Raw genomic sequence first — 8,920 nt, 5'->3', positions numbered from 1 at the left:
ATCTTGTCAAATCTATTATGCTATACATTTATATATTATTTGGGATATATCTGGAACTACAAGTGAAATTGTTCTGCGATTCAAGTGGTATGGAAACTAAATATCTCATGATTTCCAACCATATAAAGTAGTCCTAATAATTCATCTAAATGAAAGAGAACAATGTGTTTAAAGTCAGAACTAAAAATTTGCCAAGAATATGTGAAAATTAGAGATTCAGGCTACATGAAGAAATTTTAGAATGAAGATTTTGTTTCTATTATCCTATTTTATTTATTTAATGTTGAATAATTATTTTTAATTTAGGATTTTTCTAAGCCATTAGACATTGTTTAGGGATTTATTTTATTATTCGACTTATATTAGTTGATTACTAGTTTAAAAGGCCGTTTGTTTGCATGGTTGCTTCTACGTTTAAAGCAACCACAACAAACATTATGTTTGGTTACATAAAAAACACAATTTAGTTTTGGTGGGGCCCATGATAATGCACGTTTTGCACGCGATTTTGGAAAAGCAACACCTGGCTGCTTTTTAAATTTCAGCGTTTACGTGCACAGTGCAATTCACTTGCACTATTCGCGTGAACTTTTTTTTTCAGTGTATTTATTTTTTGTACATTTTAAAAAAAAAAAACTAGTTTAGAGTGAATTAAATTTGCTCGCGTTGTCATGTAAACAATTTTTTTTCCCCCGAAAAACTAGTGTAGAGTGAATTAAATTCACTTGCACTTTAATATTAAATCAATTTTATTCCTGATAATATTTTATCTAATTTTATTACACGCTCAAAAAATTATGGAAACTGTAGTTATTGTTGAACGAATTTTGTACGTAATGGAATTGTAGATGGTTTAATGAAATAATAAAAAAATATTTTATATAAAGTATTATTTATTTCATGAAGTAATACCAATAGTTAAATCTACAACATTTAAATTAAAAACCATCAATATTAATATATATTTTTTAAAATTATTTTATAACCTTAATTTCAAAAGCATTCTTAACCAAACACATTAAACTATTTTTTGTTCAACCTCAATTTCAACCATAGTTTTAACCAAACACCTATTTTTTCAAATCAACCTCAATTAAAAGTACTTTTTATAAAATAATTTTTTTCAAACCACAACCACAACAGCTACCGCAATACCAAACACACTCTAAGCCCATTAGCTTGTAACCCAAAAGGGGTCCATTAAGGTTAGTTAGAGGAGACTATGTTCAATTTTTTTAGCTGCAAATTTCAATAGCAAGTTGGAGAATAAATGTCATTTTTTTTTTTTTTTTTGCAAAACAACCTTTCTCTCTAGGGACAAAGATCATACATTGACTTATCGAAGATTAACTGACTTTGTGGTGTAATTTGCATACTTACAGTTTTTAGATACAAGGTTATCTCTAGATCCAAGTCTTTTTCAAATACCTTTAGTTCTTAGGTATAGGATTACCTTTGGGTCAAGGTTTTATCAAACCTGTTTTTTTAGCTTTCTAGCTTGTTATCTACTTCGTTGGAAGTTGCTTGACCACCTAATCAAGAGGTTCACATCAAATATCTTTTGGCTCAACTACGCATTAAGTCTAAGCACATGTTGGTCTAGCAAGCAGTCAAACCTAACATCCTTTATCTCAGCCACGCGCTGAATCCAAGTACATGTGGATCTAGTAAACTATCAGACCCAACATTTTAGAGCTCAACATCTCGTCTAGCTCAAATGAATATAGAATTGATGATATTTCTAGGCCTGATATTAGACCATAAGACTCCATTTGTTTTGAAAAACATTATATGAAAATTAGGCTTGGTGTTTGGGCTTGATTATTCTTGAAAAAACAAGTCTCAAGTGGAATAAATGACTCTCGAATGTTTAAGTCAGTATATGTATGAGAGGAAATGAGAAAAATAGAAGAATGAATTGTAGAAGGGTGAAATAAGCTAACCTCGGAATGTGAAGATGTGGATGTTAATCTATTGGTGGAATGATGGTTCTATCATCGGTTGTAGTGTTTGACTTTCCATCGGTGGAGAAAGTGGTGAACGTTAGCTATAATAAACATTGGTTAAGAAATGAGGAACTTGATTTGCGTAAAATATAATTTGTATATGCATGGCGATCATTGACTGGAAATGTGGTGTCAACCTAATTGCATTAAAATGTTTACTTGCATAGAATTTATCAATAAAAAGCATAGAAAATTTTGTGTGCATGACAATGACAAGGCATAATGTTGTGTTCTCACTTCTTAAAAATCAAAAAAACTATTTACATATATGGATATTGAACAATGTATGAAAAAAATATAGAAGAAGATAGAAATACTTATCCAAGTCAAGTCGGGTGTAGCCATTTAGGCTAGGATCCAAACAACACCAAGGCAACACGAGTGAATTAAAAAACAAATGTGCGCCATCATGCTATGTTCCATTTTAGAAGTCAAAATCATTATTAGTATAATTATTTTCATTAATAATAGTATTTGATAATTGTGGCTGAGAGTGACTTGCAGGTCAGAGGAGAGGACTTACTTGATTGATTTGAACTAAAACCATTGCGGACAGAAAAAATCTGTCTTCTTACCCTCTACCTTTCGCAGGAGTTCATGCATCGCGCCTTTGCCTTGTCGCCTACGGCATATATACCCAAAATAACAAGGCACCAACTTTCCTTGCACATTTGGAACTTTCCTAATATGGAATTTACCTTTAGCCAGTTTTAATCACTCAAGGAACTGATTGCGTCCTCGTCCACAGGGCTGGATTCCATGAATTTAGAAAAGAAGTTCTGCGGGTTAATTAGGTTGGTTTATGTATTTATTATTAAAACTAATTAATCAGTCTTTATCTTTTAATCCTTGTATTTTTAAATTCATTCATACCTTAAGTATCTTCACCTGTATCATTCTTTTAAGAAATAGAAAATGAGAAAACAAAATAGTAGATTATGTTGAAAGATCGATGAAAATTGACCACATGTTTAGAAACAAGAGCTCTACTAAAAACGTGTTTTATAAAGTGATTATAATTGTATTTTAAAGTGTTTTTTCTGTTAAAATACATTAAAATAATATTTTTTTATTAAAAAAAAATTATAAATGACATTGAAAGATTGATGAAAATTGACCACATGTTTGGAAACAAGACTTCTACTAAATTAAGCAAATGTTCAGTGTTAGCCAGTGGACTTATTAATTAGATTTTCAAAAATTGAGGGACTGGTTTATAATTTACTATGCTAAATGAGAAAATCTCAGTGGATCACTACTAAAAAATCGGTGAAAACCAATAGAATTATCGATGGAATTTTTTCTTCGGTAATTTTTACCGACAGAAATAATTCTATCTCTAATTTTGTCGATATATACTAATAGATTATTTCTATCGGTAAAATGATCAATATATATTGATGAATTTTTTAAAAAGTTGTAATAGTGTGATGACGTGGATTTTTTTCAAATGATTTTACCTACTGTTTAATGTTTAATGGTGTAGTGGATTATATATCATACGATAATCATAAGTATAGTATAGATGCTTTACTAGGCTGGTCATATAAAAATTAGTATAAATTATTAGTCTTTAAAATAATTTTTACTCTGAAATGTCACCGTCTTGTTTAGAGAAGTGTTACATTTAAATAGATGGTGTTATTCTCACTCCATGATTTGTTGATCCTACTTCATATTCATTATAAATCTTATTAATTAAATTCCATTTATCTTAATATAATTATGGAGTATCTTATTTAATATTTTATCAAAATATTACTTTCTAATCATTATATATTCTTAAAAATTAATGATTCCAATAAAAACAAGAAATGTATTATAAAATCAAATTTTTCAATATTTTAGTTCATCTCTTATATTTTTTTAAATAAATATCTTATTTATGAATAATATTTGGAAACACAAAATAATGTGTGAACGAAAAAAATATGTACTATAACAAACTTTTTAGAAGAAATTAAATTTGATGATAGGTAATGATCTATAAAGGTAAAAATAGAATATTTTCATTGAAACAGGAAAAAGTAGTTTGATCTATGAAAATAATAAAAATAGATTATAGAGTAGGATTTACAAATTAAAAGGTGGGAATAACAATACTTTTACCGTCAAAAACAAAACATGGAAATAACACTTATCTAAATTTAAAAGTGTAATTGCGATTGTTTTTTAAAATATTTTTTATTTATAAATATATCAAAATAATATATATTTTTTATTTTTTTAAAATTATTTTTGAAATTAGCGCATCAAAAATAATCTAAAAATATAAAAAATATTAATTCAAAAAAAAATAAAAAAAATTAAATTTTTTTAAAATATTTTTAAAACATAAAAAATATAGATGTCCACCATACATCAATTTATTACTCGTGTTTTTGTGTACACACGGTACTTTTGTTACCTTAATCCTCTTTTCCTTTTCTTTTTCTGCAATTAGATGCTTGATTTTTATTTTTACTTTTTACTCGTACAAGAAAAAAAGATTTACCAGAATGATAATTTTATGTGTCCTTGTAATCTCGTGATCAGAAATTACAAAAAAAAAAAAATAGGTGAACATTTTTTTTAACTCTCACAATTTAAACTAAATCAAGTGCAATCTAATATGACTTTCTTTTAAAAAATTGAGTCTAACTCCGAAGTTAGAAAATAAAAGGAATAATTTTATGTTATTAATGAATTTGAAGTATGGTTATGGTTGATTTTTAAAGTGTTTTTTACTCGGAAATATAAAAAAATAATATTTTTTTTAAAAAAATTATTTTTAATATCACCTCATCAAAATAATCTAAAAATACCAAAAAAATATTAATTTGAAGTAAAAAAAATTAATTTTTTAAAAAAATACTTTAAAAATACAAAAACAAACAGGCATGATTCAACTTCGAAAACCTAATTTTAGGCCCTTTTGTAATTCAATCTGCAAGACATGGCAAATTTCTTATTGAGCTTAAACTAGGAAGAGGGTAATCTAAACCATAGTAATGCCATAAGCAAACTATTACCCAAAAAAAATAAAAAGTCCAGAAGCAAGAACAGATCCTCCGTGATTAAAAAGGGTGGTCCATGGCCAATTTAAAGCAATTCCAAATCAAGCTCATAGAATTTCAGGCTTTCTATAGTTTTGTCGTGGATTTTACCTAAAAAATGCAGCAATAATATGATGGCGCTCTCAGTGTATTTCTTTTCTACATGTTTTTTTTTTAAAAAAAAAAATTTAGTGAACTAAACTACCTCTCTGCTATAATTTAACTCCTGTATCATCCAATGCCTGGCCCAACATTGATGTTGTCTGTTCTTATAAACTTGCAACATTGAATAAGGCTAAGCAATGGTTGGCAACTTGGCATCGAATTTCTCCCTACCTCAAGTGAGGATTGCAATAATGATTTTTTTAACCCATCTTCTTTTTTTTCTTTTCTAATTACACCCTTGTAGGCTCGAATTGATAGCTAATTAAAGCACATTTATTAAGGAATGGCAAGATTCAAAAATAGGGGACTAAACTGGAAAATATGGAAAAAAGAAGTGGCTTTTTAAAACTTAGAGCTAAATGTTCACTTTGATCCACCAACTTTTCAAATTATACACTTTCAATCCCTACAAATTTATAAAATTCAATTTTGATCCCAAACTTTATTTTTTTTTATTTCCTAGTTCCTGGCTTGAGAGAAAAGAAAGAAAGTGGATTGTTTCTAGTGGTGAGAGAAAAACTCTCAGTTGAGACCAATTCTAGCCACAAAAAAGAATGATTTTGATGTCAATAAATTTTTTTTTATGAGAAGAGTTTATGTTTGGTATTGTTTGCCCTTAAACTTACTTATAAGAGCCTAAATTTATTTTTAGTTTCGAGTTAATTATGGGTATGGGTTTTGAAGACAATACTTTGTTGTTAGAGCCTAGAAATAAAGAGAGGCATTCATTCGAGCAGGGAAGAAAACGGACTGCAAAATTGGTTCTCTACAAACCGGCTTTGTTGCCAAACACTGTATATATGCAATTGAGAAAAGGAACAACTACAAGCTTGCAAGCAAGTTGTAGTGAATATAAAAGGGTTGATATAATAGTTAAATAAGTAATTTTTTTTTCTATATTTTTTTTATCATCGAGTTTGATTGCAAAGCTGTAAGAATCTTAAGAAGATATTCCAAATCCCAATATTTGTTAGATAGTTTTCCTTTGAGGAGGATCAAAAAGAAGAAGAAATCCTTGAAAAAAAGAGTTAGGTGCGAGTGGTGTTGTTGTCACCAAACCGCTAAAGATGAGTGTTTTTTCCAAGTAATATATATATGTATTTCGCTGCTTCTATGTGATTCCAGATTTCCCAAAGCAAGGACTTGTCGCAATCTTGAATGAGAAAGAGAAGGAGAAATAGCATACATTCTACAATAATGCACTTCCACATAATTGCATTTTAACATATCATCCTCTCCATGTCTCTCTACAACTTTTGCTGCCGTACAGTGGTCCACGATCTTTTTCTAGATACAAATCAAGACTATATACTAGTTTAAAATCTAGTTTGGACTTTGAAACGTGAGAGGTTCGGTAGAGGTATGCCATGAATTGTCAGTCTCAAGTGAAATCCACGGCATGTATTGTCACTTTCATGGATAATGACAGCCAATTGGACAAACCTGCTGTTTGTTCTCCCCCCCCTTTTCTGTATTCCATCCAGCCATGATTACCCATGATGTCCTAATTTACTTTGGAGTATATTATGGTTCAGGCAAGTCACCGAAGAAAAAGGAGTTGTTGGAGGTCGTTAATTGCAAGGTCTGTAGGATTAATATATATAAGTTGGCTGGATATCCATATTTTAAAAAAAAAAAAAACATTATTGCTCCTCCTTCACTTGCTGCCACTGCGTTCTGTGAGATGGTTTCAAGCTTTGCCAGCCCAGGAATCCCCACCCCATTCTCCTCCATTTCAGAACTACATTAATCACAACTTAACCATAATGGTTCAAACCTAAGCAGTTGTAAGAGAAAAGGTAAGAACCCTCATGAATTCACTAATTAGTCTTTGATTGAACCAAATAGACGAGTCTACAAACTTATTTGTGTGGTCGAACCGAAGAGAAAGATGGACTCGATGCTTGTTTGGTAATGCGGTTGGAAGGTAATTTTACTCTCGCCACAATACCCAGAGTGTTTGGTTAAGAAAACTACTTCCACCATGCTTCTGGCCACATCAAAGACCACCAATCGGAGAAGCATGAATTTGATGCTTTTGTGGTTATGGTCAATGGTCATAGCTAATTTTAATTGTACAATACTCTTAATTTTTACCAAATACATATCAGAAGCAACAGCTACAATCACATAGTTTTTAGGCATAACTAAAATCCATGCACTGCTGGTAGAACGTGAACTGCAGCTGCTTAGACTACGATCTTTCTTCAACATTGCCTACAGATTCTGAAAGCATGTCAGTGGTCTGACCTGTACAGGTTACAATGCCAAAAAAACAAAAAAACAAAAGTTCTACAACAACAGGAACGTGTAGGAAGGACAAAACGCTATTTTAAAGAACGAGAACTTGAAAAATGTAGCTCTCAAGAGAAGGTTCAATGCATATAATTTGGGTAAATTATCAATTTCCAAGCTTTATCATCGAAACTTCTACTCACACAACCAAGAAAAAGAAAAGGAAAAGAATTGGAATGTATTAACTCCACGAGGGACAAAGTTAAGCATTGAAGCCATTCAACACAGAAAAGGTTGGTTCTTTTAAGGAGCAGGCTTTAGAGGTAGTCAGATAAAGTATAATATCAAAATTTTGGTTACCTATTCAAGTACAGTACACCATCACCACACACACATATTCAGAGAGAGGAGAAACCTCTCCGCCCTCTTGTGAGCCATGCTGTTATGAACAGTGTCTAGCCTTGTTAGTATTTGCCTGAAAGTCAGTCGCTTAGCTTTATTCTCATGCCAGCACTCCTCAATCAACCTGTAAGATGAAAGATCAGTTGACACTCAAAAAACTTTGTAGTAGAAAGTATAAAGGCAAAACATTTATCAAAAATGATGGAAAAATTAAAAAAATAAAGACAAAAAAGAGGCCAAATACATGGGCCTGCAATGTCAGGCCTGCACACCTGGCCTTCTTTTTTAAAAAAAAAATGAACAGAACAATTTTATTTTTTTGTCTTAAAAAAAGCTAGACACATCTACTACTTTTTTTTTTCTGATCATCTGATAGTTGCTGTAAAATATGGTGCCGACTACTTGGACCCTAAAAATCTCATTTTAAATCTTTTTTTCACCAAAAAACACCTCAAGTAACACTCATAAACCTCAACAAACTCATATCTAACCTCAAAACAACCTTTAATCAGTTAAAAATCTGATAATGAACCCCGATTCAAAAAACAATTTTGAGCCTTGATCTACTTTTTCTGACAAGATCAAAGGTAAAAAAACCTCAATAAAACTTTTCTTGTCAAATGAAACTTATAAACACCAAGAATGATTTTTTTTATTGATAGAGTATAGCTAGCCAACCACTTTCTCTCTCTTTTCTCAAACTCAAGGACTAAAGCGTAAACAAAATCTCAACAATCTAGGACTAAAAATGAAAAAAATGAGGACCAAAATTTTCAAAAGTACACCTTATGAACACTGAAAAAAAAGAGAGCGAAAATGTTGCTTTTTTATTTCATCACTCTTTGTGTTTGGGTACCAAGTCTAACACCTCAGTGTGTGCATGTGTCTGTGTGTTGGTGGGTGTGCGAGAGCGTGCAATGAAAGAGATGGAGAAGAGGAATCCAAATCGTTTCTTTTGAGGGGCAAACTAGGCATTCATTGTCAATCTGTTAACACACAGCTCCACAACTTTCAAGCTCAGTTCAATATTTTCTTCAAGCAAACAAAGTGATATAACTCAGTAACTAATGTATAAGC

The sequence above is a fragment of the Populus alba genome, chromosome 11 (genome assembly GCF_005239225.2).
Source record: "Populus alba chromosome 11, ASM523922v2, whole genome shotgun sequence".
NCBI lineage: Eukaryota > Viridiplantae > Streptophyta > Magnoliopsida > Malpighiales > Salicaceae > Populus > Populus alba.
Note: the sequence above shows the minus strand (reverse complement) of the source record.